The sequence below is a fragment of the Bombus terrestris genome, chromosome 13, assembly GCF_910591885.1.
Source record: "Bombus terrestris chromosome 13, iyBomTerr1.2, whole genome shotgun sequence".
Classification (NCBI taxonomy): Eukaryota; Metazoa; Arthropoda; class Insecta; order Hymenoptera; family Apidae; genus Bombus; species Bombus terrestris.
Genome location: NC_063281.1, coordinates 14,003,260 through 14,012,787, shown reverse-complemented (window position 1 = coordinate 14,012,787; position 9,528 = coordinate 14,003,260).

Here is a 9,528-nt window from a genome sequence, read left to right as displayed (position 1 = left end):
GTCTATAATCACGTTTGCTTCAAGTATAAATTAATCGAAATCGTTTTAGTTTAAACTGTTATAGATTTAATTATTATCGTTATTATTATTATTATTATTATTATTATTATTATTATTATTATTATTATTATTATTATTATTATTATTATCATTATTATCATCATCATCATCATTATTATTATCATTATTATTATTATGATCATCATCATCATCATCATCTCCATCATCATCGTCGTCGTCGTCGTCGTCGTCATCATCATAATCATTACAAGTATCATTATACGAATATTATTTTTATTATCAATTATTAACTATTATTTTATATTATTATTATTATATTATTATTATTATTATTATTATCGAATTCGCAACACTATACGCCTCAATCGCATACGAAGTAAACTCATCTCTTCTACTACAAACAGCACGGCATGTTCATTTAATATTATCATATTATTTATCTGACTGATCGTTTCTTTTTCCCTTTATATTATTATTATTATTATTATTATTATTATTATTATTATTATTATTATTATTATTAATGTTAATATCATTATTTTTATTATTTTTGTTTTTTCCATTTACTCATAAAACGATGCAGTCAATCGCGAGTGCCCATCATGCAATCGATTGCTTCGACGATCGTCGTTCTAAACTCCGAACTAAGGTCAATTAATATATTGTCTTATCCAAAATATATATATATCTATCTATCTATCTATCTATCTATATATATATATATATATATATATATAAATAAATATGGCCGATACTTTGGCCACTCTATATCTGTTATCTTATGGTATTCTTCTTCTTCTTCTTCTTCTTATTATTATTATTATTATTGCTATTACTATTATTATTATTATTATTATTATTATTATTATTATTATTATTATTATTATTATTATTATCATCATCATCATCATCATCATCATTATCATCATTATCATTATCATCGCCACCATCGATGCTCGTAATGCTATTATTTCTATTATTATTACTGCTATTGCTACTGCTACTTCTGCTATTGTCGCTATTACTTGTTACGTTACTATCACTTTACTACCATCATCATCGCTGCCAGCACTGTCTTCTGACGTGCTAGTGTTATCCTAGCATTTTCACAGATGCTCGCATCTCACCAACGTTATCGATCGTTATTACCGTTATTTCGCGTTAAAAACGCGAAACCCTCCCTTAACCCATTTGTGCTTGGTCCATCTTTTGTACATTTATTATTTAACGAATATTATTTAATTCCTTGCCATAACGTACATACTCGTCCCTTTCTCTCGTGCCCGAAAGTAACGATACGCTCGATTCCTCGATTTACGCGATTCTCCTTCCACGAGCCCAGAAAGCAGAAAGCCAGAGATTCCGAAATCTGGACTGGCAGACGAAAATCCTGCCCGTGTTTCTGATTCACCGATTCAAGGTTTACCGGGCTCTCGACGTTGCTTGCGCCATAGGCTGATGCGTATCGCCGTATTTGCTTTTGCGAGAAAAGGCAACTTTTCTGTTGGCGCGCGATAAAGTCGATCAGCGAAGGCGGCGATTAAAAAGTCTGCTGGCACAGCGGTGTCGCACGTCGCGACGCGCCGCTCCGCTCCGGTTCGCGTCGAGAAAGGAATAAAATCGCGGAGGAGAAGCACGCGAACGAAGACGGAAGGAGAAACGACGGTGGAAAGAGCGCGTTTGCCGGGCACGGAGAGTGAAAGTCGCAGAGAGTTTGTTCGTCGGTCGATCGAGACGAGAAAATAAAAAGATGCGTAGGCACATACGGGTGGCGGGCTGCGGCGGGTTAGGTTCCGCGCGCGTTCTCCAAAACAAAGCTATGGTATATCGCGTGAAACGTTTAATACGAATACGTATACACGTATACGTATGGCCCTGGCGAAACGGGAGGAGGCACGCCGAACTCTCTCGACGAGTTCTCGAGACCTCGCGGCAGTCCGTGTGATTTCACGCACGACGATGAGACAAGTAACAACTAGCAACGACGGCACGCCTTTCTACAAAAAGCGTCTCGCGATGCTGCGACGGCATCTCCTTCGTTGCGTTCCGTCGCTCTCGCTATCTACCAACGTATGCCTATTATGTCATCCATCTACATATGTATGTGTTAGTATATAATATGCAGGGTATTTTCAAATTGTGTCACTGTTTACCGTGTAGGGAACGATGTTTACGTACAGCCGCATCTTGTTTATTTTATTTTATCGATGCGCGCTGTACGCATAATGCGAGAATATTTAAGATCCCCTTTTTAAAGCTTTGATATAATTTTAAGAAACCCTGGATATAATATATATATATATATATATATATATGGATATGTCTGTATCCGATTGGTACATTTACATCGTTTCGGTCGTCCAAGTTGATCGATGTTTCCGCTCTTTCTTCCTAGCTCGGAAAACCTGATCTTTTTACTTCGAAACAGAAACAACTCGTGTGTATCGCCGATACAAGGACAAATTTTCTTCTTTTTTCCCCTCTCGTTCTTGTTTTCTCTTTTTTAACGTCGCTATCGTTAGACGATTACTTCGCGCGTGGCAATTTCGCGAAACAATCTCATACACGCGCAACTTTTTGTACCACGTTTATTTCGGATAACTTTGAACCTCTGCGTTCTTTGAAATCGTGGGCAGAATGGAAGGCAAACTAAATACGGTACTATCGGATATCTTTCAAGAGATCGAAAGCAATCGGTACTCGATCTGCGACGAGAGACAATTCTATTAGGGGGTGTTTAATTTATTTACAAATGGAAAATAGTTTAGCGCAGCAGCATAGATGCAAAATGAATGTACTATGATCGTTTTACATTCGTACTGCAAATTATATTTACCTCGTTCTTCTTTCCTTTTTTTCTCTCTTTTTTCTCCCCTTTTCTTTCGTTTCTCAATCCATAGTTCGTGGAACGGAGCGAGTTTTCTGTTAACATTCATAGGAGAACAATATACGTCAATTTCGAATATACAGTGTCGTTTATGTTTCTTGCATCTTTATTCGAGCACGTTGCACGCTTCTTCGATTTCTTTCTAGTTTTCACACGTTTCTCTTTTTTATTTATACTTACGAGAACGAGAGAGTAGTTGGCGAGAGGAAAGGAGAACGTAAATTTCAGTGACTAATATAACTGTATGTATTTATTCGAACCATTTTACACGGATAGTTTATTTTATAACACACACGAAGGTACGTGCACGTCTCTTAGTTTTCTTGTTTCCCAAAATGCCGTGCATAGGCTTCTCGAACTTGAAACTATTCCTGGCAAAAATATCTTCATCCTTCTCGGTTCCTCGAATCCTATTGGCGAGCAAACGCTATGTGCCGAATTGTACAAATAAAACCTTTGTCGATCGAATCACACATACATACATCATATATGCATACATATATAGCATAAGCGACTGGATGAGATTCGGTCGCAGCAGCGAACGACGCAAATTTCGTACCCTCCTGTTATAGACTTGACAACTTATACATATTAAATATAATATTAATAATAAAATATATACTTTACGTTACGTCTCTTTTTTAATTTAATATATTTATTTTTTCAATCAAGTATTTATATATTTATACAATATTTTATACAACGTTCTTCGCAAAATACACTATATATATATATACACATGCATATATATATATATATAAATAAATAAGTCAATAAATGAATGTGTAGTACACGCGTTACGACGATGTGATGTGACAGGTCGATCTCTTGGCTCTCAGAGGAAACCGATGATCACTAACAAACCCTGAAGATTCTTTATCTCTTATAATTATTATAATTATAATTATTATAATTATAACTATTATTATTATTATTATTATTATTATTATTATTATTATTATTATTATTATTATATTATTATTATATTATAATATTATTATTATATTATAATATTATTCTTACTATTTCTTTTTTTTTTTTTTTTTATTATGTATTTTCTTCCGTTTCTTCGAGACCAATCTACCAGAATGTATTTCTCTCCCCACTTCTTTTCTTGCCCCGTGGAGAACCGGTTCCTGTCAGGGCCGACTAACCACGGTGTGTTCCCATCAAATGAAAAAAAAGAAAAAAAACGACGAAAGTGTGTATACTTAATTTCTCCTTGTGATACGCGACCGCCGTGCGATGTCGACCGGCAGCCGTTCGAGAAAACGATTTGCGCGGCAGATATATATCATATTCGACGAAAGCGAGCGAGCGAGCGAGAGAGAGAGAGAGAGAGAGAGAGAGAATGCGTGTGAGAGAGACATTTAGCGATATGTACTAAGCGAGATCTAAATACGATTTTGGGAGCCAATTGATAGGCTGGCGGAAGTCGTTCGAACTGGACATGTTCAACCGTCGAAGAGCTCGCGCGTAAGGTCATTGCGAAATCTCGGTTTGTTCGTGCTGATTTTCTTCTTTTCTTCCAATCATCTTCGAGATTCATCTTCCAGCTAACGATTAGCGGCTCAACGGTGGATCGAGATTTTTCACCAGTTTCTCGTTGGGTCGTTCGCCGAAAGGTTTATAGTCGTTTAACGAGATTTCGCAGCAATGATCCAAGGTTCATTTCTGTTTCTGTATCTTTTTCTTTCTTTTTATTTTGGAACGACGTAGGTTACGATAGTGCGTGTGGTACAGTCTCGAACGACTTCAGCCTAATCCACAATGGGACCATAAAGGTGATAAATGCGTATAGAGTTTCATTAATTAGAGGAATGGCGAGAAAGACAGACAGACATAGAGAGAGAGAAAGAGAAAGAAAGAGAGAGAGAGAGAGAGAGAGAGAGTGCCTTAAAAAATAAAAGAAAAATACGAACGCCGTTTGCGAGAGGCGACGTATGTTCGACCAACGGTGAACGCGAAATTTCCTACCAGAATATTTCTGTTAGCGACGTAGTACGTAAGGACTGTGCGTCGTTTGGCGAACGCACGAGTGATTTTTGTTTGCGTCTTAGACATTTTTTTTTTTACCGTTTTCACCCGACGTCGAACGAACGTTGTCCCGCGCATCGACGATTCTTCTTCGTTTCATTTACCGAAAGAACACACATATACGCGAGTCTCATGTACCACGATTGAAGAAAATTGTAGTTTGATAAGTATTGCCAACAATACACTATCTATTTAATACATTTTATTATTACAAAATAATGGAGTTTGTACGATTGATTTTTTCGCCACCGTGATTCTCCATCTTCTCCTTCTCCTTGTTTCATCCCCTAAATCTAGTTGCCAATAATCGCTCTCTGTAATATCCGTATGTAACTAGATTTTTAGTCGGTCATCGATATACTATATGTACATGTATAGTTATTCTTAACTTTAATTATACAAATCATTTTTGTCCGCCAAGTGCGATTTAATTTTGTACGAAATACAACGCTTTATTACGATATCCAATAGAATATCATAGGATTGCGTGCAATCGCCATTTCTACCGAACACCACTGTATTATCTCGGTCGATTTAAGAGACGTAGGAAATTCACGCTTCCTTCGTTGGGAAACTTTCCAGCGTAACGACATCCTGTCGTCCGTAGTTGAAAATTACGCATCCTGGTTTACGACACGATGTCGTCAAACGTTCGTCACGATGGTTCATCGTCTTCTTATCGGACGCCTCGCCTCTGCGTAATACGATCGAACAGAGTATGTATTCAATTTGAGCGGCGGTCGGTTTTACGACTTCGGAACTCGCTAGAACAGACGTTTTCTATCAAACTTAATCGTACGATTCTTTTGTGAATGGCCATCGATTCGTATACGATCGATAGTACGATCGAATACAGGGCGATTCTACGCGAAACAAATAAGTCGAAAAGATCGTGTATCGACGTCGCAGGGACGCGGTTAATCGGTCTAAACGGCCGTTTCGGAGAAATAAGAAGAAACGGCCAGGGAGAAAAAATGCGAACGGCAATTAACGGTTAACGATGTGGCGAGTGGTGATCGAAGTCGGTCTCTCGGTCGATCGAACGATCGGAACCAGCCTAGCGCGCGCGCCCGCCGACCGATAACATTGCCAACGAAACGGAACTCGAACGAGAGCAACGGCTTCGTTTCGCCGATATATCGTATACCTTTGTAATAAACTCTGTCGGGGACTGCATTCCTCCCGTCGTTCCTTGCCCCCTTCCTTCCCTTTCGTTTTCGTTCAGCGCGATGACGACGATGTCGTGGCAATTTTACCGCGACAGTAAGTTGCGAAACGCGACAAGCCTTCGGTAGACAGCGGGGGTTTATCGAAGCAAGTCGTTGTTCCGCATAGGAGATATCTTAGCGCGAATGAGTTACGAGTACGAGCGGCGTAGGGGTGAAAAACTAGTAAAAGCCGGTGAAAAACGACCGATACCGTGTAGAATTTAATCGGATCGTTTCGAAGAGTTCGCGGCGAAATTTACGTTTCTTTCGGTTTTTTTTTTTATGTTTCGTTCGTCCATCGGGTTGAGTTTGACCAACTTCGTTTCCGAAAGCCTTCGGAAAGATTTTCGGCGAGAAGGGAAGTAGCAGTCGCGGAATTAAAGCGTCTGTATCGGTCGATGCACTTTTGCGAACAAACATAAGTACATTTCCCATGTATAATACGTATCTGTTATCGATTGCGTTTCCTCGAATCAAGCAACGTTGACCGCGATAGAAATTACAAGCAATGCATGTACATCGAGTCGTTTCGGACGTTGCGCAATGAGATTTAGCCTTAAAAAGAGCATCCCTCGCGTTCGTACGATTCCCGATGATCTTTTTAGACGGACGTTGACGATACTATTATTTTTACGATGTTACGAATAAATATTCCAACGATAATTATCGCCTAGCTGCTCGTACTTTGATACATTCTTAACGAGTTATTATGTCAATGATTCGGAGCAACAACGGGTTATCCTCGATCGTATCGAGTCCTTGTTCACCGTCCCTGACCGTTCCGGTCTCGTTGTTCCTCTTGGTGACGATTACGCAGGGAACGATCTAATTTGCGTTCTTATCGCGCGATCGCGTAGCTTTTTCTTCCACGCTGTCGATAATCCGTGCGTTATAAATAAGTATTCGGGAAACACCGCGGATGATATCCGCGGGGGGGGGGGGGAGAAAGAAAAAAGAAAGAACGTATCTCTGCCGTCTTGCGCCGCAATTAGAATCGCGAGATCCCGCATACGCAATGTCAAAAATTACATTTTCTCGCCAAAGTGTGTTTCGCATTAGCGGTAAAAACGCGATTCTTTTGCTCGGACGTACAGTTTGTAAAAGAGACACGGTTTGTTTACAGAGACGCGTCGAACGTAAGCACCGGTATGAAAGTAGAAAATAGACCGTGGCGTAAGGCTCGAAGGGTCGATTGCATTTTCGAAGCGTGAAACTTGACGATAAAATATCGAAGCGCCGTGCCGTAGCGTTTACGTGACATTTCCATGCGCAAGTTGTAAAGCATGCATCGTTATTACATCGTCGACCAGATACAATTTCGTAGTGGAAAATATGAAAAAAGATGTAAGCGTTTATCATCGGATCGATTTAACGTAAAACGTATAGTAGGCGGTAGCGTTGATCGTACGAAATATCGTACGGATAAAATACGGTGACTCTTATCGTGCAACGCCTCGATCCGCAAACTAACAACCATAAATACACAACTGGTTGCCTCTATGTATCTTCATATTATAAACGTTCTAACGAAGAACAGATATTTCGATACTAAATGCGAAAATATTGTAAATTCAACGTAACAAGTAAAAGTTGTAAATGTAAATTTCGAAGCGAACAGTTTGGAAGCAACGCGAAAATGAAAGCGGAAGATGCAGAACAAGATGGAGAAAAGTTCGAATGGAAGGTAACGTATACGTATATGTGGATAACTGTTCACGCGAAAAATATAAATTAGCGTTGCGCGATATATATATATATATAGGAAGGTGACTGTGATCTTTGACCGGTTTCCCGTGGCTCTGTTCGCGCGAGCATAAAAAATCACGACTGCGAGACGAATTCGTAGTTACGCGCGGCCGGTTTCCTTCGTCGACTTATACGCGCGACGACGATGTCGCGAACGTAAAGGAAAAGGTAGTTTAGAGCGGCGCTCACCAAGCTTCTGACATGTCGCGAACGAGTCACGTTCCGCGGCTGGCCGGTGCGCTTTACACATCCGGTTGCAGCGAACGTGGGCGCAGTAGCCAACAGGACGGGCCGTGCATCGGTGTAGAGAGCGTAGAACGAATCAAAGTGTGGTAGATCCGTGCTTGATTTCTATTTAACGGGCCGCCTCCGAACGCCGTCTCATTAGCGATCGATCGGCTTGAGAATCGATCGCGTCGCCTTAACGAGCTTCGAATCGACCGAATCCCTTCGATCCGCTTGGTTATTATTATGTCATCGTTCTCGTTCGGACATTTTCCCGCTCCTCGCGCTCCTCTTCCACCGGCAAACGCTGTTCTCTCTCCTCCTCTTGCTTTCGATCTGTCCGGTTTAGCAAAGATGTCGCGGAATCCGAATCGAACGATTTATTTCGTCCATTTGTCACGAATGAAATTCCAAAATCAGAGACAAACGATCGTTGCGCTATTCGAAAATTCGTTTATCCGAGCGATCGTGTATTCGTGTCTGTTTACTCGGACGAACGTGCAGTGGAATAAAAAGGTGGTTCGTGTTCGACAGTGTTCGTGTTCCTTCTAACGAGCAACAAAGTTTTTTATAGTTGAGTATACGGTCGGTTAAAGACCGAGTTTTCGTATCTTCTGTTGGCTTTCTTCGACGGTTTTAAGGTTATTCGCAGTAAGCGTCTTTTATGTGGCGATAAAATGCATAAACCTCGCAATGTAGAGCGAACGTAACGGTTACGGTAGCTACAATTTCATTCACGTAAGATTTGCGTCGTATAGACGCTGCTGCTCGCGAAGCAAGAAATTCGGCTTCGTAAAGCACGTTATGCGAGTTGTATTTTAAAACATCGAAATAATTCTTCGAGAAGTAACGCCAACTATAAAAATGCCATCCTACCTCGATCACTTCGAGTTGCTAATTCTCGCAGCAAAGATTAAAAGTTACACGGCGATAATTCAAATTCTTCGATCGGTTAGGGGGTAAACGGGGGGCAGTGGACATTCGGAAAGGTTCGCACGCTATTAGAGAATATAGGGTGTGACGAATCGGCCGAACGAATTTTAATTCGGAGATTCCTCGTCGCTTTACCGTTGCTCTCTTTCGCATCGATATCTCTACAGTTACGTGTCTTTGAAAAAATCGAGTCGAATCTCTTTGCTACGCCTTCTATCCACGGAATTTGAAAAATGACCGCCGGCGTATCCGCGTAGCGCGTTTAATAACGCGACGCGGCTTGAAATATCGTCGCACTTTGTTACAATGTAATTAATCAACGTATTTACGGTGTCTCTGCGCGTGATGCGTTTCGATGTTTTTATACCGATATACCGCGATACCGGTAAAAGCGTTCGTTCATCTTGCGCGTGTGTAATAAATCGAGCGAATCTTTATCGATGCTCCCGCAACCGGTGCACGCGACTTCCG